This window comes from Perna viridis, chromosome 15, assembly GCF_037379345.1.
Source record: "Perna viridis isolate PV_CMFRI_1.1 ecotype Kerala chromosome 15, ASM3737934v1, whole genome shotgun sequence".
In the NCBI taxonomy this organism is placed as follows: domain Eukaryota; kingdom Metazoa; phylum Mollusca; class Bivalvia; order Mytilida; family Mytilidae; genus Perna; species Perna viridis.
Genome location: NC_142459.1, coordinates 23458745 through 23482368, shown reverse-complemented (window position 1 = coordinate 23482368; position 23624 = coordinate 23458745). Strand labels below are relative to the sequence as shown.

At 32.1% G+C, this 23624-nt stretch overlaps 1 protein-coding gene and 1 long non-coding RNA gene across 11 annotated transcripts in view; one reads left to right on the top strand and one right to left on the bottom strand.

The window, feature by feature from the left end:
- The first annotated feature begins 380 nt into the window (after window positions 1-380).
- Window positions 381-23624, top strand: part of LOC148597530 (talin-2-like) — a 112867-nt gene continuing 89623 nt past the window's right edge. For 7 of the 10 annotated variants that reach the window (XM_088562708.1, XM_088562710.1, XM_088562707.1 and 4 more), the window contains exons 1-2: window positions 381-455; window positions 8422-8475. The gene's annotated coding sequence lies outside the window, so the exon portion shown is untranslated. Of the gene's footprint in view, window positions 456-8421; window positions 8476-16156; window positions 16279-17635; window positions 17805-23624 lie in introns of those variants that run through there. The other 3 variants (XM_088562709.1, XM_088562699.1, XM_088562701.1) reach the window with 2 other exon arrangements.
- Window positions 1759-17516, bottom strand: LOC148597531 (uncharacterized). The gene is made up of 3 exons (XR_015918804.1): window positions 17382-17516; window positions 2468-2722; window positions 1759-1999 (listed from the first exon to the last, which is right to left on the bottom strand). It is a non-coding gene; the product is annotated as an uncharacterized LOC148597531 (long non-coding RNA).

The following is a 23624-nucleotide window of genomic DNA, read 5'->3' as shown; positions in this document are numbered from 1 at the left end:
TTTGTTGAGAACGTGAGCCACACCATGTAGAATCTAAGGTGAAATATTGTCAACACCTATAGCTTTCTTAATATTAATTTACTAAGTAATTAGTAACAATGTCAACGTCTGTTGACTTCAACCCAAACTTGTACCTGACGCTCCAAAAGATTTAATTAAACATCAAAAACAATATCTTTATAAATTTGAATTGCAACATCTTGCTTGAAAATTAGTATTAACAAATTTTCTTTAAAGTTTAGTAAAAACATTTCGTTGTTTTCTATAACGCTTAAATAGCAGTCGAAACAGAGAGTGTATATTAATATAAAACCCCTAGTCAAAATAAGCTGTCAGGTAAAGTAGCCACGTGGTTTTGTTTACAAATAAAGAGCAGCGCCCCGGATGTGACGTCAAACACCAGCCAGCCATATTACTCAAAGCGAGGGTGTGCCGAACAGAATTTTGTGGGTCGGGTAAGGTTTTAATTGCAAAATACTTTTGATCAAAGCTGCATTAGTAAATTACTGCACCAGCTTTGAACTCCTAGTATGAGTGAGCCCTGCTTCGTCTTCTGAGAACTAAATTCTAACCCATATCCGGTAAAACACAAACTTTTTGGAGGATGCTGAGTTTGACCCAAATTGCCAAAAACATTTCCCCTTTTGGACATAGGGCATTAGACCATAAAATTGATTTAAACTTATCATTTTACATTTTTTATGTTGTATATAGATACCGGAATTTGAATTATTTGATATGATTTGATAACTACTTGGAGACCTACTTGATCTTTATTTTAAGGGCGAAACCCAACTTGTCAGAATTTACAAATCAGTTTTCTCAGCTTTGGGTAAGACTAGCACTAGTTAGCCCATCACACAAGTTTCAGTGGAAATTTCTAAATTTGTACTGTAAAATTAATGCAACAGATATGTCTTCAGTTTTCCAATAGAAGTAAATACATGTGCACACATAGCTTCCTTGTTAGTCAACACTTTTGGATGTACACATCAGTGGAATTATATTGCCTTTATTGAATTCTGGGTTCAGGGTATGAAAATTCTACTTGCCTAAATTGAAAATAGGTTTTCATATTATAGTAAAAAGATGTTTAAAAATAGATAAGATTTAGTAGTCCTCAAGGCAAGTATGATTTTACTTTAAATTTCCAAATGGTAGTTTCACTTGACCCGTGCAATAGGACAACCTTTAAAGTCTTTGGAAAAGAGTAGTCCTATAAGTAAATGTACCATGAATAGTCCCAACCATTATGTATTTTAAAATTTTTTTAGAGCATTATTATGGTAGTATCTGCAGTGGTCTTCTTTCCATTTATGACTTATAGCAAACTTATAAGTTACTGCTAATATCTAATTTCTTTTTAAAGTTTTAAGCCAGTTGATAATGTCATGATACATGTACATGTATATCATTCTTAGTAGTTCTTTTAAGTGTATTTCTTGTACTGTGTTTATATTTGTTTTTTTTAGAATATTTTAGTTTGGGTGATTATTGTAAGCTTCTGGTTCTGAAATGTTGAACAGATCTGTTTCAGTTGCTCTTCTTAGACTTACATTTAGTGCTCAACCAAGTCCGTTACTTTATTTATGAATCCTGAGGAATGATGAATCTCATGTTATCTCTGATAAATTATTGATTCACGCCAGAGTGATTTCCCTTGTTTTAGTACTGAGAGTAATATAGATTTTTGAATAAGAGCAAAATATTGCTTGTGATGCTCATGTCACAATCTAAATAATAATAAAGATTTAATCATAGAATTGTTACTGTTTATTAAGTATATTTGTATGTACAAATGAAATATATTGTTCAAGAAGAATTAGTTTTTATAACCTCAAATATCCATAGAGAGTCATTGTGATGCAGAAAAATACATTATACATGTGAAATACTCTCACATGTATGTGAATCTAAGCTGTCATGTGGGAAGCACCAATTTTCTTATCAAACAGCACAACTTTTACATTCTTCATAACTAACTTTCCAGTTCACAAGCCTGAAATACATTTTTCAGAAATTTACATTAGTGACTTATGGCCTGTAGTAGTAAATTTTACAAGCCTTAGGCCTCAGACTACTGCTTAATCTTGAAGACTGCTTTTAGCCATTCAAAATTCTCTTACACGTCCATGTGTCTTTATATAATTACAATTAATAGGCTTGTAAAAGAATGCAAAGTTTTTTTTCAATTTGTAATAATTTGGACTTAACCAGTCTTTGCGATGGGAGTTTTATTACTAGACTTCCAGGCAGTCTTAGAACATTTGCAGTTTTACATGCCAAAATTTGAGTATTACATTGTACCATTATCAATAAAACACATGAAAACTCTAATTGAAAATTAACTTGCCTGCAACTTCACAAATCCTTTCTGAAATTCAAGTATTCTACTAAACATGGGAAAGTGAGCATAATATACATGTACATTTAAATAACTAACTTCCCATACCAAAATTGCACTTACCATGAATGTAGGAAAGTGGGTTCCTAGGACACTGAAAAAAACTTGCTGCCCTTGGAAACTCACACCATAGAAGTATCATCTTTTAGGGAAAAATGTTTACAAAATGCTGGAATTTTTAATCGACAACATATTTGTCCAGTGTGGTGGACGTGTTTTTCAATAAACCGTCAGCATTCCAGTAGAAACAATTTGTGCTCCTTTAATTGCTGACCTATTCCGTCACTCTTATGAGGCTGACTTTGTAGCTGATCTGATCTGAAAGAAAGAATATCGTTTGGCTAGATCCTTTAATCTCAGTTTCCGCTATATAGATGACATATCATCTTTAAACAGTCCTTATTTTTGGGATTTGATACATCACATCTACCCCAAAGAACTTGAGATAAAGGATACTACAGACTCTAGAAGAGCAGAGGACGCTTACCCTACCGGTGCACCTGGTCCATGCTCCCAGTTTTTAGCGGAGTCCGAGTTGCTCATTTGCTTTTGTTATTTTGTATGTATGATTTTAGTTACTTTATGTTCTTTGTTGTGTATGTCTGTTTTCCATGTCTGGTCTGTCCCTGGATCACATTCTTTTGATCACCGCTATAACCTTTGTTCCCTTGATTACTCTTCAAATGAATTAGAGATGTAAGGTGGGAGTAAGAACATTTTACTATAAGCTTTACATGAATGTGTATACATGTGATGTGTCGTGTACAAAATGTAATGTAATGCTATGTTTAAATTGTAGAACCATTACTGGAGTAAGTTGAGTGGACCAAATTTAAACATTAATAGCCTTTAAAGGATCTTGTCAACTTGACAAGGAATCAAAGCTTCTATTTTATAATCTTAAAAATAATAGAAATATGATAAATGCTTGAAGGAGGGGGTTTTGGGTTTTCCTAATTTTTTTTCTACCAGCCAATCAAATATTAACTATAATTATTAAATACTGGCTTGTTGCATAAATGGTCATAAAACAAAACAATGCATGTATTTAAGCACCCTATCCTTAATGAAATTATTGACAAGATTCTACATGGCATACAATGTCAAGATTACATAATTCTGGACAGCATGCCTGCATATAAATGTCCGATTATATCAAATTGTTGATATTGAAGAGCTTTACAGTTCTTAAATCAAGGAAAATCGAATTAATGAGCTGAACTGGTAAATTAGAATCACTGAGGCAGAGTTTTATTACTCCATTGTTCCAGGATTTTGGTTAAAGGACTTACAATGTAGGATGAAGCACTTTTAAACATGGAAATGAATTTTAGGCTATATTAAAAAAAGTCTAAAAGAAGGATGTTTCCTATTCACTACCTACATATTTGGTAATTAATTTTTTTAGTTAAAATAGTGCACCCTAATTTTTTTGTAATTTTTTAATAAACACTGTTAAAGTCAATATGTTTTTCAGTATATAACAAAATTGTAAAATGAAAAAAGACCTACTTGCCTGCCCTAATAGAGCTTGCTGAATCTATTCAGACTTTTTGTATCACGCTAGACTTATTACAATATGGCTCCTGGAACAGGGTTATGTTGCTATAAGATTGAAGTCATCACTACAGAAGTTTTATGGTCGTCATCATGAACTCGTGGATCATAAGATGTGTATCCATCTGCACCTTGAAAATTGATTTGTTCAAAGTGTCTAAGTTTTCCTTGTCCTCTTTCGTCTACCCCATACTTGACTCTTTATGAGCAACTCAGTGGGTGTTTCTAGGAAAAAGAAGATGCTTACCTTACCAGTGCACCTGGTCCATGTTCCCAGTTTTTTGTGTGTCTATTTTTCATGTCTGGTCTTTGTCCCTGGATTACATTCTTTTTGATTTCCACTAGAATTTTGGTTCCCTTGATTACTCTTCGCCTGCAGTCTGTGTTTAGCTCTAGACTTGTTAACATAGACAATAGAGTTTTTATACATTGTGTAATTCATTTTTAATTTTTTTTTTATTTGTAGCTCGTGCTGACTTTCAACAGCTGTTTTAGTTTTATTTGATGTTTTATATATAAAGTTTATTCGATTTGTTTCTTAATCTTCATTTTCTATTTGAGAATTTAAGTAGCACTCCAGCGAAGAATCATGCAAAATGTGATTCATGGGTAAAAAGCCTACATATTTTTATTTTTGATATTTTGTTTGAATTGCCATAGTAAACAGAAATTAACATTCAGTTTTTCATGTAACCCGTGTTCTTAGGAGATAAAAATTATATAGAATGCACTGTAGATTTCAAAATTATGGGAGATAAATCTGTAAATGACACCCAAATACAATAGAATCTATTGGATTTTCAAAGTTGATTTTCTCCTAAGAGCAGGCAGATTTAAATGAATAATTACACATTTCATAATATAGACCCATAAAACAACTTAATTACAAAAATAAAAATATGTAGCCTTTTTTTGGGGTATATCATATTTTTCAGATTTTGCATGATTCTTACAAAGACAGTTACTTAATATTTTGTACTTACTGTTAGCAGTCTTTGTGGTAAACTTACTGATCCACAGACTCAAGATATTTTGGGCATTTTTTTTATGTAGATACTTCCTGTCTATTAATGGAATTTTTACAGCCACATTAGCATTTTTACCTGCTGGTTTATTGTGAAGGCAGTGTTGTAAAAATTTTTATCCCTGCAAGTTTTGCCTATTTAGGACCTTCATATTGTATAATACATATACATGTTATGTAGAAGACTGGTAAAGTGCAGACTGAGAGCCTTTGGGCCGACCTAAATATTAAAGAGGAATTACAAGATATTCCTTTTACCTAGTGGTTAAAATGTGTGTCTCTGGGAACATGAAAAATTCAATGAATGATTATACATTTATTAGTAATTAATTTTTTAATGCATATAATGGAGGTAGTTAATTTAAACAGTGGCATCTAACTAAATCTATAGTGTCAACAGTGTTTGGACAGGTGTAGAATATCCTAATGTAGGTCATTTACATGTTAAAATGTACATTTGTACATGTACATAGGGAATATTAGGTAAAGCATCTGACTAAATCTTAAGTGTCAACAATGCATTGACAGGTGTGTGGTATCATATTGTATTTCTTGACAGGGTCATTTACATGGACATGTACATTTATTTGTACATGTACCAAGATGCATGTACATGTACGTAAAGAATATGATTATTGCGCATGTTTACAATGTAAATTTCTATAACAGTTACATGTGTCTAATCATGTTAGAATATTATGTAACAAAGATAATTTTCTTATGCCAGTGACATTGTCAGTGTACTTTTACATTCAAATTTTACATGTAAATCTGTTAGTGCTGTCATGGTTTCATTTAACACTAAGAAATATTGAACTAAGAATTTTTTATTTCAATTTTTGCATGATTTGTGTGTATCTATAATATATTGATAATATAAGACAAGTGTATTAAAAAAAAAACCAAACATGCCAAATTTAAGCACAAAATCCCAAAAGTCTGCAATGCAATTTTAAATGAGTCTTGTTGAATTTATTCATGGATATTAAGCCTGGTTATAAATATGGAATATTTGTTGCATTGATCGCAGAAGTTGTGCATTTAATATTGATTTTGACACAAGTTATATTAGATACAATATATGAGGCTTGTTCTGAAAATGATTTACTACTGTTTAAAAGTGTTCTTTTGTATGGGATGGATTTTATTGAATTCTAGACATTGCTTAGATTAAGAAGCGTGCTCATACGACATGTACTTATTGTAAATCACCATATTCTGGTTAGAAGTTAGAGATTCAAGATTTTATTTCTTAACACATTTTCATAAGAAGTTCTTTCTGTAGATTTTAAATACATTGTTGTTCAGGTATAGAAAATAAGATAAGTTGATCAATTGGTCATGTAGGCAAGTTTAACTGAAATTGAACTGGTCCAGAATTAAGTTGATAAAACATCAAAAACTAGGTGGCCCAGTGGGCAATCTCTGCTTGACTGACTTGCACGATTATTATGCCCCTGGCCCACTTTCCCTTTGGCAAGTATTTAGCTTGAATTTTTAATAAAGGATTTGTTAAGTTCTGTAAAGTAAACTTCAAGTGTTTGACGAAAAATCCTAGACACTGCTGTTGAGAATCAAGTCCAGTGCTAACCTATTTATATTACAATCATTTTATTAGATCCCACATGTATTATACACATGTACATTGTACATATATGTACATGTATGTGTAGCACTTATTTACTAAATATAACAGGCCACTAAGCAAATTTACAAATCAGCACTATACTTGTACATATTTGTTGCACTATTTTTTAGCTTTCTTTGAGACTTCTAAGTGCTTTTTTTATGCCAGTTAATATTAAAAATAATTCTGCTGGTTTAGTTGTTGTCTTGATGCGTTCAGCACATTTGTACTTTCATCATGATTGAAGGACTTACATGTATCATGATTTTGTTAACTGTGAGTTGTCATACATGTATGAAACATTTGACTGTCTGTAAGATGTGCAATCTTTGGGTCATATGTTGTAACATGTGGTCATTTTTCATACTTGTAAATGTTTTAAAATTACCAACATAGCTGTATCTACAATGAGCCTTAGGCCAAAAAATGTTGAGGTTAATTTTCTTGACTATGTGTTATTTTTTGTGAAAGAAGCACTTTATATTACAGGTGAATTCTCTAAATTACAGTTTTAAATCATTACATGTACATACATGTATAATGGAAAAGTCTCTATTTTATGAGAATTAACAGTAAAACTATTAGTATTCATAAGATATAGTTTTATATAACAATCATTTACATGTTTAGTATTTGTGTTAAAAAAGTGTCATTTTAAGATATACCCTCAAAGAAAATTTAGTTAATGTATGGTCATAACTGTGGTTTTGTAAAAGCTTTTTACACTTTTTAATCATGAGTCATTACTTTTAATAGTAAAGTTCTATGTTCTAAATAAAATTTTCTAGACTCTTGGATGGAAAGTAAAAGCTTATCCCCTGTACTTTGAGTTGCTCTACATCTCAATATAGGCAGCACATGGTAAATTTTATGCCACTAAATTTAATGGATGGAAATAAAATTTGGCATGTGCCCTCCTTTGTGTGGGTTTTTTGATGGACACCTTTTGAAAATCTAGTCTAAGATACATGTACAATGTAATAGAACTGTTAGAGCTCCATTTTAGTTGATCCTTTACTGATACATAATTAGTGGGATGTTTTCCTGCTAACAGAAAACACTTTAGATAAACTGCAGAAGTTCAATTGATGTTCATGAGCTTGAATGCTGTGAGGGTGAATTTCTATTTATAGAACATTGGTTGTTTAATGAGTTTTGCAAATTGTAAGAAATTCCAAATGTCATGATTTTGAACAATATACATGTACATGTGTACACAGTTTGAAATTCTTTACTTGGTATTTATGATTTTTGGGAGTAATTAACTCTGGCAGAGTAATTCACATTTTCCATGTTTTTTTTAAGATGTAATTTCTTTTCAGATTTTTAAATTCATGGATTTGATAAACGATAAGAAATTAGAGTTTACAACATTTTTCTTGTACTTCATCTTGGTTTTTTAATTTTTGAATTGACAGTTCAAATCAAGAAAACTAGTGAAATAACAGACTTCCTGAAATGGTAGACTCTTATGAATCAAAATTCCGCTATTACAAATCCTGGTTTTACTGTTATGATTCTTTTTTAACTGTATATTTACTTCCAATTTTGCCAATTTCATTTTTTGGTTATTGACATCATAAAATTGTTCCTGAATAATGACTGGACTTTTTTTCACCAAATCTTATAAGTTTTGTTTGAGGACGAAATTCTCCATTCAGCATTTGGTCGGACAAAGTATGGCAATTTGTCAGCCTGAATAAGTTTTTGGTGATCAGGATTGACACCCTGACAATGCATCCTTAGTAATTATGATAAATACATGTACATTTTCTCTAATTTTAGTGATGTTTTTTAATTTTTTTACAGATTAACAAAAACCAGCCCTGATAAAGAAAGGAAAGAACAATATGATATAGGAAGGTAAGTCACAGAGGAGTAAAAGTAAACAAGATTTAAATACCAACTTTTAGAAGTTTCATATTGCATATATATTTTACATCATTTTATTTCTGAAGCATTCATGACTTATTTTTACATGTGACTAAGCAGGACATTTTTTAAAGAAAAGGTTCTAGCCAGGCCAAGAACAGGAATGAGAAATCTTATTAGATTATGAAAACAGGAATTGACCAATCAGATTATTGTTCATTCCTCTTAATGGAACAAGACTCATTCATAATTCTGCCAAAGTTGACTCAAGGTACCAGTATCGTATTGCATTTCCCTGAGCGGGTATACGTCAAAACATGGATGCCATAAAAATATAGTGCATTTTCTTTTTGACTCTCTACAAACTAATGTTTTGTCAAAAGACATGAACAATGACTTAAAAAATAGAGCAAACATCACACTGTAAGATGAAGAACTTTTTTAAAAGAAAATCTAACATAATATCATAAAAATGTTCCACTGAAAAAGTTGGTTTGGTGAGTGCAAAACGAAAGTGAAAGGAGGGAAAATGGCTATTTATAGTTCAAGACTACTTTTCTGTCCAATCTTCGTGGACTCACCCTATTTTCTTTGCGGGAAATTATTTTTTCACATGTCCTTAGAAATGCTACATAAGTGAAAGTTTTATTGAATCAATTTACATATTTTTTAAAAAATCCTAAAAATATGCACTTCACTATAGAAGTCTATGGGAAAATTAATACGATACTGAGACCTAGTAAGCCAGTTTTTCAAGTAAAGTTGGATATTCAGCAAGTGGTCTTTACCAGCTGAAAAAGTAGTACCCCAATACAGGTAACACTTTTAAGATGAATTAGCCAACTTTTGAACCTGATTTTTTATGGTAGCTCAGGTTTTTTGCATTTATGGTTAATCTTTACCAAATTTGGAAATGCATTTTGTTTTCATGAATTTGTAGGATATCAGTTCAATAAAATTATTATCTTGACTATTTATGATGAGCATATCTATATTCAGGTAACCTAAAGCAAGTAATACTCCTGCATAAAGGATAGTTTTCAAGTTGCAACACATTTTAAGTATGTGGTTAGGACTTGAAAATAGTCATTTTCCATACATTGCCTCTTATATATGAAAAAATGAATATTTTTTTAATTTTTTGTTTTTCTTTCAAATAAATAGCTAAAATGAGTTGCCATATAACTGTGTGGTTGATTTAAACACAGAAATGTCACAAAAGTCATCAGCCAATTTTTTAGTGGACTTTTTTTAGTGGTTCAAATGGACAGATTCTAATGCGGCAAGAAAAATAATGGTGTTTTTTCATATAAAAACTGAATTTGTTCAAAAAGTATCTAAAGCAGACAATTGTTATTATAATATTTATACCAGTAAACTATATTTCTTGCATCATAGCTATCTGTTTTAAAGAAAAAGTCTTTTCCCTGTCACATTGAGGTCCATTTGTATCTGCCTGGGGTACCAAGATGGCTTAAAATCTGTATTTTCTGCATATGAAAAGCTGTATTTTTTTAAAACTATGATATTGGTATAATTTTTTCTGGATTTATTATAATTGAAATGACCATATCTATAGTTTAAAACAGTTGGTTGTACCGGTCATTATACTTTACTTTAAACAAGAGGCTCCCTTGAGTTAAAGACAAAAAAGGAGGTTCGGATATTAATATTTCCATATATGGAACTCACAAGTGGGGATTAAATAATGATTTGGAACTCATAGTACAGCTCATGTATCTACCATGTCAGAATAAACCACAAAGTTGCTTAGTTTGATTAATGCAGCAGCTTTTTATCAAAAGTAATATTTTCTGGCTAACATTGAGATATTAGTCTTATGCCTGGAATAGGGTACCTATATAAGAATTTTAATAGAAAATTCATGTTTGTAGCAGGGCAATGATATTCTGAATTTTCAGTATGGAAATGAATACTCTAGCAGAAAAACAACAACTTTTAGGATTATATTGAAATGTTTATTAGTAATAGGTACCATAATCGTATTGCATTTCCCTGAGCGGGTGTACGTCAAAACATGGATGCCATAAAAATATAGTGCATTTTCTTTTTGCCTCTCTACAAACTAATGTTATGTCAAAAGACATGAACAATGACTTAAAAAATAGAGCAAACATCACACTGTAAGATGAAGAACTTTTTTAAAAGAAAATCTAACATAATATCATAAAAATGTTCCACTGAAAAGGTTGGTTTGGTGAGTGCAAAACGAAAGTGAAAGGAGGGAAAATGGCTATTTATAGTTCAAGACTACTTTTCTGTCCAATCTTCGTGGACTCACCCTATTTTCTTTGCGGGAAATTATTTTTTCACATGTCCTTAGAAATGCTACATAAGTGAAAGTTTTATTGAATCAATTTACATATTTTTTAAAAAATCCTAAAAATATGCACTTCACTATAGAAGTCTATGGGAAAATTAATACGATACTGAGACCTCAAGTGTGATTCATATAAACATGCCTGTTAGGTTATCTCCCTTCTAATGCTTACAATGGTGATTCACTTAAATAGTCTCTGACACTTCCAGTTTGTATCAAAATGTAATTAGATGTGCATTTGTCAAAAACCTGTGGATTTTGTTGGATAAAATTAAAAGAATTCATCAAAAATTAAAAAAAAAATAAAGAAATTTAAAAAAGGGGGAAATAACAAATGTGAGTAGTTTACAGCTACAATGTAAAAGGATTATGTTTTCATGTGAATTTTTGTTTTAAAAATAAATTTCAGGGAAAAAAAACAATTGTTCACATTTATAATCTACAAGTATTAATACAATGTTGTAAGTTGTATTACATTTATTTATTTTCATCATAGTAATACATGTATGTTCAAAATATATCTAATAATGTCCATTTATAGTGAAACCAGTTGTTACTCTTCTGATTTAGATAAACATTAAATTCAGTCAACTTTCAAACATCTGTTCTCCATTGATGTGAAAAAAAAATGATTGAAATTTAAAAGCTGAGTCTGCAAAAAATAGCAATGCTTTAAAATAACAACATTATCACTAATACAAAATATGTCAAATGTCACATGCTGTCATAGAAACAAATGATATGTCCCTTGTCGTCCATTGTCAAATGTTTTCATCTACATTGGGTATTTTATAGAATAATTCATTTCGTTGAAATTAAGGATAATTGTTTTGACTTTTATCATGTAAATGATGGTATATGAATAGTTTTTGTTTGGTGGCTTATGATATGTATGATAATAATTTTGATGTAGTTCAGGGTTTTTTTCGGCTCGATATTCATGTTTATTCCACATGATTGCTTAGATACATAGATGTATATGTTATAATGGCTGAAAATCTTAGTGGTTGTTCTTAACTCCATTTGCAATACTGTAGTGACATTTTGGTGACCACATATTTTTTATGAGTAATAAACCAATTTATAAGTTAATTTTAGAGAATTATAGACTATCTTCCTATGATTGCATGGCCATTACCTGATGAACTGGACAATAAAGAGACTTTTAAACTTTCAGTCATTTCATAGGTATTTATTTCATAGACTGATAGAAATTTTAAATATCTATGTCAGTTGTCAAGTTTCCTACTTGAGGACTGACTCTATCCCCTGAAGTGAAGTATATTATTCGCTGTAAAGTACTGTGAAAGAACCTCATTTTGTTTATGTACATGTATATATGCCAGGAATGAGGATATTCTCTTTATGACTGTTCCTTTTGCCGTAACTCCCTTTCTATGCACCTCTCAATAATTCAATGATATGTGTTGACTTTCTGTTGTCCAAATAGAGATATGTAGTGTCCCTCTTTTCTTTTATGTGTGCTCCATTGCACTTCAGTACCATACAAATCTTACTCATTGTTGTCTTTTTTCCCCTCAAGTTCTTCTTTTTCAGCTTTATTTTACTTGTTCCAAGAACTATACATTAGCATTTTCCATAGCTTTGCTATAACTACATATATCCAGTGAGCGTAGTGTTCAGAATTTGTCTCTTTTCCATGATTATGTCCTTTTATCCTTGTTATATCTAAATCACTCATTTTCAAGAGAGTGTCTAAGGAACCCAGACAAGGGGTTGGCACTTGTAATTTTTTTTCCCAAAAATGTTCATCTAATTGAGATGACAAACTTCTGTTGCCTTGAATTTTGGAAGTAGGTATGTAATTTCCTGAAATATACTTTAAATAAAGGGAAATAACTCTTTGATCTGTACAAAATTTTCATGATTTGTCAGGAAGCTATGGATATATATCCTGAGTCATCCACTTTTTATACTGAAAAAAAACCCCAATGTTTTTGACATAATGAGTTAAATGTAAAAAAAAAAACATTGGTGAAATGAAATTCACTTTCTGCCACACATATCATAGGATCTGCCTTTTACTACATTGACAGACTCTTTAAAAATATTGAGTAATTATAGTGAAGGGAATAACTCAGGCATTTAAAACTCAAGATATCAAGACTAATATTCTTTTAGGTTAGAATTCATTTAGACCAATTTATTTCTGAAATGTTTTCAAGCATGAAGATTTTCTGAAACTTTGAGATGCTTCAATGTGTTATATCACCAATCTTTCTCATCTGGTTTGATCATTTTGACAGTTGGGGCTTCCAAAAAATTAATTAAAATGTATGCTGGTCACTTGTCCATTACCCAGTGAAGTTATGACCTGAGAAGTACTGAAAATGTGTATAAATGTGTTTAATATAGTAGTTGAAATTATCATTTTAATTTTTGTAATTTTGAGAAAAATCACCCATCTGCATTGGTATGTTGAAAATTGATTAATCTGTAAATAAATACATGTAATGTAATTTTTTTATCATTGCAATTTTGAGTCGTTAGCTTTTCTTAAAAACCAGCAATTTTCTAAAATGGAAGGGTTTTAGGCTATCATTTGCTCTATTTGTCCCATATATTTTGTATTTTGCACAAAATAATAAAAAAAAATCTACAAAAGTAAGTAGGGTTCCATGCTGTGCTCTACATGTTTCAAATAGTAATCCACAAACAAATTCTACAATATGCATTGAAAGAGCTTAATAGATTTTGAATTGTCTGATACTGTAAATTTATGTAATCTATGATATACTTTGTAATTGAGAGAATGACAGTTCTTGTGCATTGACTTCCTGCAGCTTATGATTCATAGAATTATATTTTTTTGCCATCATATTTATCATAGTTCCCAATGGTCAATGCCCCTCTATCACTCAGCACTTATAACATTACTTGTGTATATCTGAACTGAGTGAATAATTTAAATCAAAGCCCACAGAAATATACTTTTTATTATTGAATATGACCTAGAAAGAAAAAAAATGTCTGGCAAGCTAAGGCACCACAGGTTTAAAGCTAGGTATAAAGACAGATTGAATCCATTATCCTTCATTAGGCCATCAGGGCAGACATTACCAGAACTTTATATTGATAAATTTTGACATAAAATCTTTAATCATATCTTGATGAGGGTCTTATCTCTGTTCAGGAGGGGCTTTAGGAGGGAGTTAATGTTATTGAGGGTATTGTTTCTGTATAATGAGGGGCTTTAGGTGGAAGTTAATATTATTGAGGGTATTATCTCTGTACCATGAGGAGCTTTAGGTGGGAGTTAATTTTATTATAGGTGTTATCTTTGTATCATGGGGGACTTTAGTAGGAAGTTCATTTTATTGAGGGTTATTTAATTCTGCATCATGAGGGGCTTTAGGAGGGAGTTAATGTTATTGAGAGTAGCTATAAGAAGATGTAGCCGGAAAACGTCTTCTCCTAATGGTTATATTACTTATGCTGCCTACTTTAATAAAATTTTAATAGCATTGTTAAGATTTTTATTAGGAGGGCCCTACACTAATAAATAACTTTAGAATTGGCAAGCATGTATTATATCATCAGCATAGTGTAGTATTGATCAGTGATGTTTTTTTCAGCTTTTTAGTAGAATTCCGCTTTTTCAAATCCAGATTTTACGGTTAGGATTCTTTTTTTACTGTATATTTACTTCCGATTTTGACAATTTCTGCTCTGTTTGTAGACCTCATAAAATCATCCCTGATTTATAAGGATTTACTTTTCTATTCTTAAACAGTTTTTTGTATCGATGTAAATTCAGTTTATTGAGATAAATAAAGACCATGTAAACACTAATGTTATATGAATGGTTGTATGATCATTGGTTAAGCAAGTGATCACTGAGTTAACTCCTTTTAGAAAGTTGAGACTGGGCTGGTGGCAAAGAGTGAAATTTTCTGATGTTGTATATTTCCTTCAATGCAAATATATTTAGTGCAGTCTTTGAAATTGACACCAGCCCAACAGCCATGGCTGGTAAAAATGCTGGTGGGCATGTAGAATTTTGCTAACATGCCAATGATTGCTATATAAGCTCACTAAAATTTTTGAGTTAACAAGATTGAATTGAAGTATTAAATGGTCATCCTTATTCTGTATAGTTTACACTGAAGATTTATCATGTATCTGACAGAACCTGTTATTTGTTATAGTGTGGAGTCTCCAAGGTAGATATTGGAGAACACTTCTCCTTTCACAAAAATGCCCTTATGGATTTGTATTTATGAATAATGATGTTAGGAGAGAACAATTTTACTAGTAATTAATATTAGACCTGCATGTACATGTACTAGTTCTTCCATTCAGTCACTGCATGTAGATTTTTCACTTGACTGCTGAAAATTGGAAAGCCAGTTGTGTACAGTGATATGGTGTCAATAGCCCATTCTTCTCTACACACTTCATTCATTACAGCTTTCTTTGTAGCTACTTATAACAGCCACTTGATATTTTGACAGAAGATTTACACAGCCAAATGTGCCACATATGATAATCATATGGTGCTCGATTCATATGATTATCGTATGATGCAAACCATCAGATTCTCATTTGTAGCACATTTGCCTGTGTAGTTTCTGGAAGCAGGGGTATCCTTCAGTGAGCATTGCTTAGTTTTTATTTGACTTTCATATGGCTAGGTTTATCTATGGTCATGGCTTTGGTTTCATGTACTATGAAGAATTTATTGTATTGGTGGTACACTAACTGTTGCTACGTGTGTGCAGTCAAATCTGTATTCATCAATATCCTATCTGAATAGACTGTGATCAGTACATCCCTATATAGAGCATTCTATGTGAAATTAACTTGTATATAAAGACCACCTGTGACTTGGAATATACATGTACTCTTTGGAAGGTCAGGTTTGACAGGTTCCACTGTCCTATGTGATTAGGAATATCGTCTTTGGAAAGTCAGGTACAGCAGGTTCTACTGTCCTGTGTGACCAGGAATATAGTCTTTGGAATGTCAGGTATGACCGGTTTCACTGTATTCTGGACCAGATTCTTCCAAAAAAGAGATAGAAATGTATCATAGAGGTACAGTTGAAGCAGTTCCAAAATGGTCATCATGACTTGCATGCTAAGATTAATTTCTGAAGTCATCCGATCTCCTCTTTGAAGGAAGAGAAATTGAATTCTTAATTTAACAGGTGGTTTAGGAAGCATGTTCATCACGTCAGAGTATGTTTATCAGAGAAAACATGAAAAAATCAAGTTCTTGTCTCTAACTCCTACGCCCTTATCTCAGCAATCAAGGCAGCGATCTTTGAACTACAGAAAATAGCAAAGCAGATTTATTTTTAGCAACTCATTTTCAGATCTGCTGCATTTAATTGATTTAAATCCTAAGTCTTGGTTATTGAGAAGCTTGTAAGCTGTAAAGATGGGGTAAAAACTATGGAGATTATGATCGTGCATTTTGCAAGATGGCAGGTCAGTGCACGATTTTATTTGTATCTGTTATAGATACTTGTAAGATTTGGGATTTGTAGTGTTGTTTTTCAGGATGTCACTTCTCCAGCTTAAGATGCACTAAGTATGAGTCATCATATAAAATTGTTCACTTGTATATGTACTTGTATTGAAGGCGAACTTATTGAAGTGGGTTATATCTGGGTAGTGTGTACACTATGTAGAATTTGGGCGTACCGTTTAATGTATTCTATTCAATATCATATGCCATATACATATTGGTGTCAATTTTTGTTATCTTGCACAATTGTGTTATTTTTTAGGTCCACACATACCTTGTTTTTGCAACGTTTGCTCTCATATTTGGTAGCTAGTTTAGTTGCCTGTATTCCAAAGGTATCAACATTTATTTAATGTAGCAGTCTATATAAAAATCATTGTCAGAAACCTACCAAATTCAGTTTTATTTCTTGTTCAGAAACAGTAACTGATCACATAACAAGTCTTAGTTTTTCATTTGGTTGTTGCACTTTTGAGACAAAAAATTATATAGATTTTACATGAAGTTTGCACTTTGCAAGAGTTGTTGTTCTTGATTTGGCTTGCTTTGGTTAATTTTAGTGGGAGATGAATGCATGGTTTTCTAAAATGTGCTTATCTAAGGTTATTGTTATGTGAAAGTATCACATGTGTAGACTGAAAAAAAAACATGGTTTGTTTGGTGGGTTTTTCTTCACCATGAATCACTTTATCATCTAAATTTTATGTTAACAGGTACTTAACTACTTGCAGCATTGAATGCTTGAAACTTTTTCTTAGACTTAGTACATTGCACATGTACATGTACCTATAATTCAAGTGTACCACTAACTGTGTCAAGTGTACTGGTAAAATACATGAACAAATTTTGGTATAAATTTTTATTGTTTTGTCAATTGTAATGGTAGAATTAGACCTACTTTATTTTTTGAGTTATTGCTCTCAGATCTACATTATATTAGCACATTTTCCAAAATTAAGACGGGAAGACGTCGGCTGCATACAATCAATGCAGTATTACACTATCCTTGTCAGAATCATTAGAATAGAGAAAGCTCTACATATTATAAATATTTATATCTTACCAATCCATATGTTGTTTTCTTGGATGAATGCTGATATTCACAAAAATTAAAATCCAGAAATATTTTACCCTAAATTTCTTGTTGTTTTCTGTTTCTTTTACAAATATACATTTGTATACAAGATCAACAAACTTGAACTTTATATTAAGTGTACATATTTTCATTAGATATTTTTGGATATTCCGAATTTCACAAGACTATCACCCCATATTAATATAGATAATAAATAAACAACATCATTGCATGTTATTTTTAGACACAAAAACTCAAGCAAGAAATGGGATGTAAATATATCTATGAATAAGTGTAAAGAGTGAGACAACCGTAAGATACTAGGTAACAATTAATTAACGAGGCTTGACTCATCAACATGACGTAGAGGTTGCTGTAAACACTATAGGGGATTATACACTAGTTACAGAGGTAAGAGTTTTGTGTAGGTCATTTTGGGTTATAAATTTGATTGATTTAGATCTTAGTGACGTTGAATCATCCTCTTTTCTTTCACCGTATTAGTGGTGGTCTAAGGTCTGGAACCCTCAATTTCTGACCTATGACCTTGGGAATTTCATTTACCAAGGTACAGCACATTGACAATTCATTGAGTACTTATGGTTTTCCATTGATTTTAAACTTAAGTCCATGACCTTCCACTTTTGGACCTCTGTTTATATTATTGTTCAGGTCCTTAAGCTGCTGAGTCCAGCATTTAAACATGACATGATGTGTTCGGTGTTGTCAGAGATGGTTCATATAGGATCTTGACATAAGATTTCTGTTAGGAATGTCAGAAGGTTTTATATATGTTAGGGCTAGCTTCTGTTGAAAAAGATCTATAAGATAATGCATACCTTTTATCCTTTAAGCATTATTCTTTCTTTGCTGGCTGGACCTTTGGCTTGAAGGGTCCCAAAGCTTTCATTTTGGGGCTTCATAGGTTTTAACTCCTGACATTACAGAAATGCCTTCGGAATATCAAGTAATTGTTGTAATGATTCTGTTATGAAAGAAGGCAAGTCTGAGCTGAATATTGTGAAAATAAAGATATATCTGTTAGTTCACCTTTTTTCATGTCTATTGGTTCCAGTGATTGGGCCTGTGGAAGACTGGCTGATACATGATTATACTGTTGCATTTACTTGTTCAGTGACATGTTCTTTACCAAATTTTTATTAAATTATTCTTTAGTTCTTAATATAAATAATATGTCCAGATTTCTGCTTACTGATTCCATTTAATTGTTTTCCTCCATAAGTTAACTGTTTATTACAAAAAACAAACTATATAACTTTAATTTTGTGATATTCTGATTTTATGGGTGCTGTAGAGAGATTTGTGGGTTTGTTGTTGTGACAGAATTTTACTGACTTTAATAGTGTTCAACAAATTACTGGTAAATTTTTTTAAATGCAATTTGCTTCTAAAGTAATTCCTTGAACCGCCCATGGTTACTAGTTTGGTTTTCACAGAACTGTTGATCACCCCTGAAGTTTGCAAGCTTGAGATTTGCATACCTATAATTTTAGTAAAAAATATTCAAAATTTTAATAGTTCCTGCCAAAAGTTTACCAGTCTCAGACTGACATGCAGGTTAATATTTTCAGTCATGAAATACCCAAGTTAAATGGCCCTGACCAGTCAGTGCAGTTTCTGTTGTATTTGGGTGGTATCAATTATTTTCCATGCGGTCATCATCTGTAACAAAGAAAATGATTGTAAAGTACTATATTGTAAATCCTAGTGTATGATTATACAGGAAATGCTTTGTAACATTGACAGATTAAAATGTTTGTGGTCAGCCTATAGCTTCTGGGTACATGTACATTGTACTGTATGGTGTAATGTTAAGTAGAGAATGTCTGTATGTTTATAAAATCTCAGTAAAGACCCATGTTCAAAATCTAAGAGAATTTTGGTTTGGCCCAAGATTTACCAACTTTATTTTAGTGGCATTACTTAGCTAAAATTTGCAGACATGAAATTCTAACAGCTTTCCTTGTTGTGTTTTCAAAATTATCAACAGACCAAGAAAAATACTGGGTGTAGGAAAGGATATTATCTTATATTTACAGACATGATTTTCCCCAACTTTTTCAAATCTGGATTTTACTGTGTTATGTTTCTTTATTTACAGTACCATATATTTACTTAAGGTTTCATCACACAATTTAGCTTTTTTACTGGCTGTATTAAAAATAAAAAAAAAAAAAACACTTCAGTGTTTATCTGTGTAGTGGTGATGTACCCATTACAACCAAATACTCTGTAAGTCTAAGGAATGTCTCGTTTAATGTCCACAGGAGCTCAAATCATTCGGTTACATTGACATTAAGTCAAAATATCGATATTGGTACTTCGGTAAATGATCTAAGAATAATTTCCTCATCCCTCGAGTCGGCCAGATCCAGACAGATATAATGTAGACTTTTATGTTAACGTTTTTCTTAGATAGTCAATTTAGTACAGGCTCTATACAATACCAGGCTTGAAATTATGTGGACTTATTAGTCAACTTAGTATTGGGCCTTTTTAAAACAAGTTATTTGTTATGTAGACTTTAAATATGTGTTTTTTCATCTTGAGTTGTAATTTAGTGCTGGTCTTTTAAACACCAGGCATGAAATTATGTGGACTTTTATGGTTGCATTTGTCTGAAATTGTCTAAATCTGACCTCCACATTTGAATTTATGTGGATTTTTGTGTTCACATTTTTCTATTCAAAACCTGAACACCAGGTTTGAATTTATGTGGATTTTTATATTTACATTTTTCTAGTCAATATAGAATACAGAGGTCTAACAGACATTAGCCCTGCCAGACTAGGTGATTTGGATTTTAATTTTGTGAATGGGCGTTTCTCTAGTACAATCAGAGTTTCAGTGGGCCATTTATAAACATTCATATAGAAATAGTCAAACTTTCATGAACTGTAAGCAATTTTCCTATCCAAAAGACTGCCTACAACTGACTTTATATACTGGTTCTGTAAAACTACCATTAGCTTTCATTTTACAAATAAGGCAAAAAAATGTGAAAAACCCAGACTTGCTTCTTGCTACCATCAAGATTAAAATGGGGTAAGTAGGTAAGGAAATTATTTTATATTTCAGAAACATTTTACATTGAGATAGACAGTGCTTGATCCAAAATAGCCATAAAATTTTAGGGTAGATATAAAAAATAGGGTAGTTAGGGTAGCAGGAAACAGACTTCTTATTTATTTGGCCTACCGGTATACAGAGTTCTATATATTTAGATAAAAGTTGACAAAAATTAGAGGTTCCTGACTTGGGACATTGACTAAAGATGCTGTAGGATTGAGCTAGCTTGATGGGGTGTCATCTGATTTTCTTAAACATGAGAAACAAATTACTAGTAGTGGTACCAGTAAATTAGCAAATAATAAGTGAGCCTTAAAAAAATTCATGATTTGACAGTTGCAGTAAAGCCTGCCATGTAATTAATTAAAGCTGTACTGGAATCTAACAACAGACATCTAACATTAGATGTCAAAGGCATGTACGTCTGATTTTTTAGGAAAATAAATATTTTATTAAAAATATTGACTGATTGTTCAGTTCATGGAAGATCAATTCATGAGAGTAGATCAAGAGATTGTATGTTGAACTACATCACAGGTTGTACCAAAGTTCTGTTGTGGTAGAACTATTGGGAAATACCATGTCTGTCCATCATTAGGTCCATCCTAATATCCTCACCAAAATCTCAGCCATTTCTGTCCATCATTCGGTCCATCCAAATGTACTCACAAAAATCTCAGCCATGTCTGTCCAACCCTTCAGTCAATCCAAATATCCTCACCAAAATCTCAGCCATGTCTGTCCATCATTCGGTCCATCCCAATATCCTCACAAAAATCTCAGCCATGTCTGTCCAAACCCTCGGTCCATCCAAATATCCTCACCAAAGTCTCAGCCATGTCTGTCCATCATTCAGTCCATTCAAATATCCTCACCAAAATCTCATCCATGTCTGTCCATCATTCGGTCCATCCAAATATCCTCACAAAAAATCTCAACAATGTCTGTCCATCATTGGGTCCATTCAAATATCCTCATCAAAATCACAGCTCCAACTATTGTATATGTATATGTCTTTCTACAGATTGTGCATATGTTTTAAGTGATTTTCTGTATTGTCCAATATCTCCTTTCCTGTATGAGTAGGGTTATAACCTAGCATGACAATGGTTGCTACTTTACGGTAGAACTATTTGGAATCACCATTTCTGCCCATTTCGGTCCATCCAAATATACTCACCAAAATCTCAGCCATGTCTTTCTATCATTTGGTCCATCCAAATATCCTCACAAAAATCTCCGCTCCAACTGTTGTATTGTACATGTATGTCTTTCTACAGATTGTACATATGTTTTAAGCGATTTTTTATGTTATCCAATATCCTGTATGAGTGGGGTTATAATCTAGCATGACAATGATTGCTACTTTCTGTTTTATGGAGTACCAATTTCCTTGGTTTTCATGGATCGACCAAACAATGAATGCAAATTGTGGCTTTACAGTGTAATACTACAATGATCTAATAAATCCATGATTACAAAAGTCAGTGTAAAAACTAAATTTTGACCTACCATGATTGTTGATTTTAATGGGATGGTCGTCATCATGAACTCGTGGATCATTTGATGTGTATCCATCTGCACCATGAAAACTGATTTATTCAACGGGGTCATAGTTTTCCTTTTCTCGTTTGTCTACCCTGGACATGACTTTTTATGAGCAACTTGGCAGGTGTTTCTAGAAAAGCAGAGGATGCTTACCCTACCGGTGCACTTGGTCCATGCTCCCAGTTTATAGTGGAGTCCGAGTTGCTCATTTGCTTTTGTTACTTTGTATGTATGATTTTAGTTACTTTATGTTCTTTGTTGTGTATGTCTGTTTTCTATGTCTGGTCTTTGTCCCTGGATTACATTCTTTTGATTACCACTATAACCTTGGTTCCCTTGATTACTTTTTCTACTAAAATGTGATAAATGGCACCTGGTGCTCTATACTATAGTCCCTATCAATGATTTTTTTTCAAGACAGCCGAGCCCAACCAACATTTTCAGGCATTTTTATCTCTCCAATCCAGTTGGTCATTTTAATGACAGGTAAATCTCATAACCCACACAACTTATGGTTATGAATATCTTACAAACAGGAAATGCTAAAGTAAGCAGAAAAAAAATCAGTGTACAGGAAAGTAACCCCAGAAATTTTGAAGAAAAATATGATTGATATTGTGTTACGTGTCAATTTAGATATATATTATAACAATTTGAAGCTAAACATTTCTCCACAGTTATGTATCTGTTAAATCTTAAAACATTTGACTTCCTGTAGATAACTTTAAATATGTTAGCAAGGTCATACACATAAAGCCTCGTGGCTCATTTATACTGCAATTTAATTTCTGTTTTTGATGGGGAAAAAAATTATCAAAGTGTTTTATATTGATGCATAATTGGTTGATGTTGTATATTTTAAAAGTATTAGGATATTGTTTCAGCAGTCTTTCAGGGGTTCAAATTAATGGTGGTCTGAGGTCCTGGACCCTCAGTTTCTGATTTGAGACCTTTGAAATTTCATTTGCCTAGGTCCTGGACCTTCAACCCTTTTCACTGACACTTTATTGAGGACTTTTGGTTTTTCAATCGTGGACTTTTTATTCAAACTTCCAGGACCTTCCACTCTTGATTGTAAATTTTGAACATCTGTCTTTAAGGAGGTAGACCTAGGGTAACGTAACTCTTACAAATAATTGGAATGTTTGTATTCAGCATTTTACATCATTCTCATCTAAGTAACTTGGACAGATTTCATTCTGTTTCAAATGGAAGCTTGAAATACTTTAGTGAAATTTAATATGATACAAACATATCACTGATTTCATGAGTTATGTCTCCTACCCCAGGTCTATCTCCTTAAATTAAACTTTAAGTCTTAAAGCCCGTTCACAGAAGCTTAAACTTGATTATAAGTAGTGCACAGTCTCAAGAAGACCATACATTGAGTTGGTATTTGTTTTTCTTAGGTCAAAAAGTTTTCCCTCGAATCTTCGATTAAAACTAAAATCAATCTGTTGGTCTAAGTTTGAGTTTGGGAAGGATTTTAGAAGAACTCATTTTTGACTTTGTATAAAAATCAGCTAGAACTGTAAATAATGCAAAATATGCCAATCAAAATATGAAAGAGGGAACCACCTGGCGTTGAACACA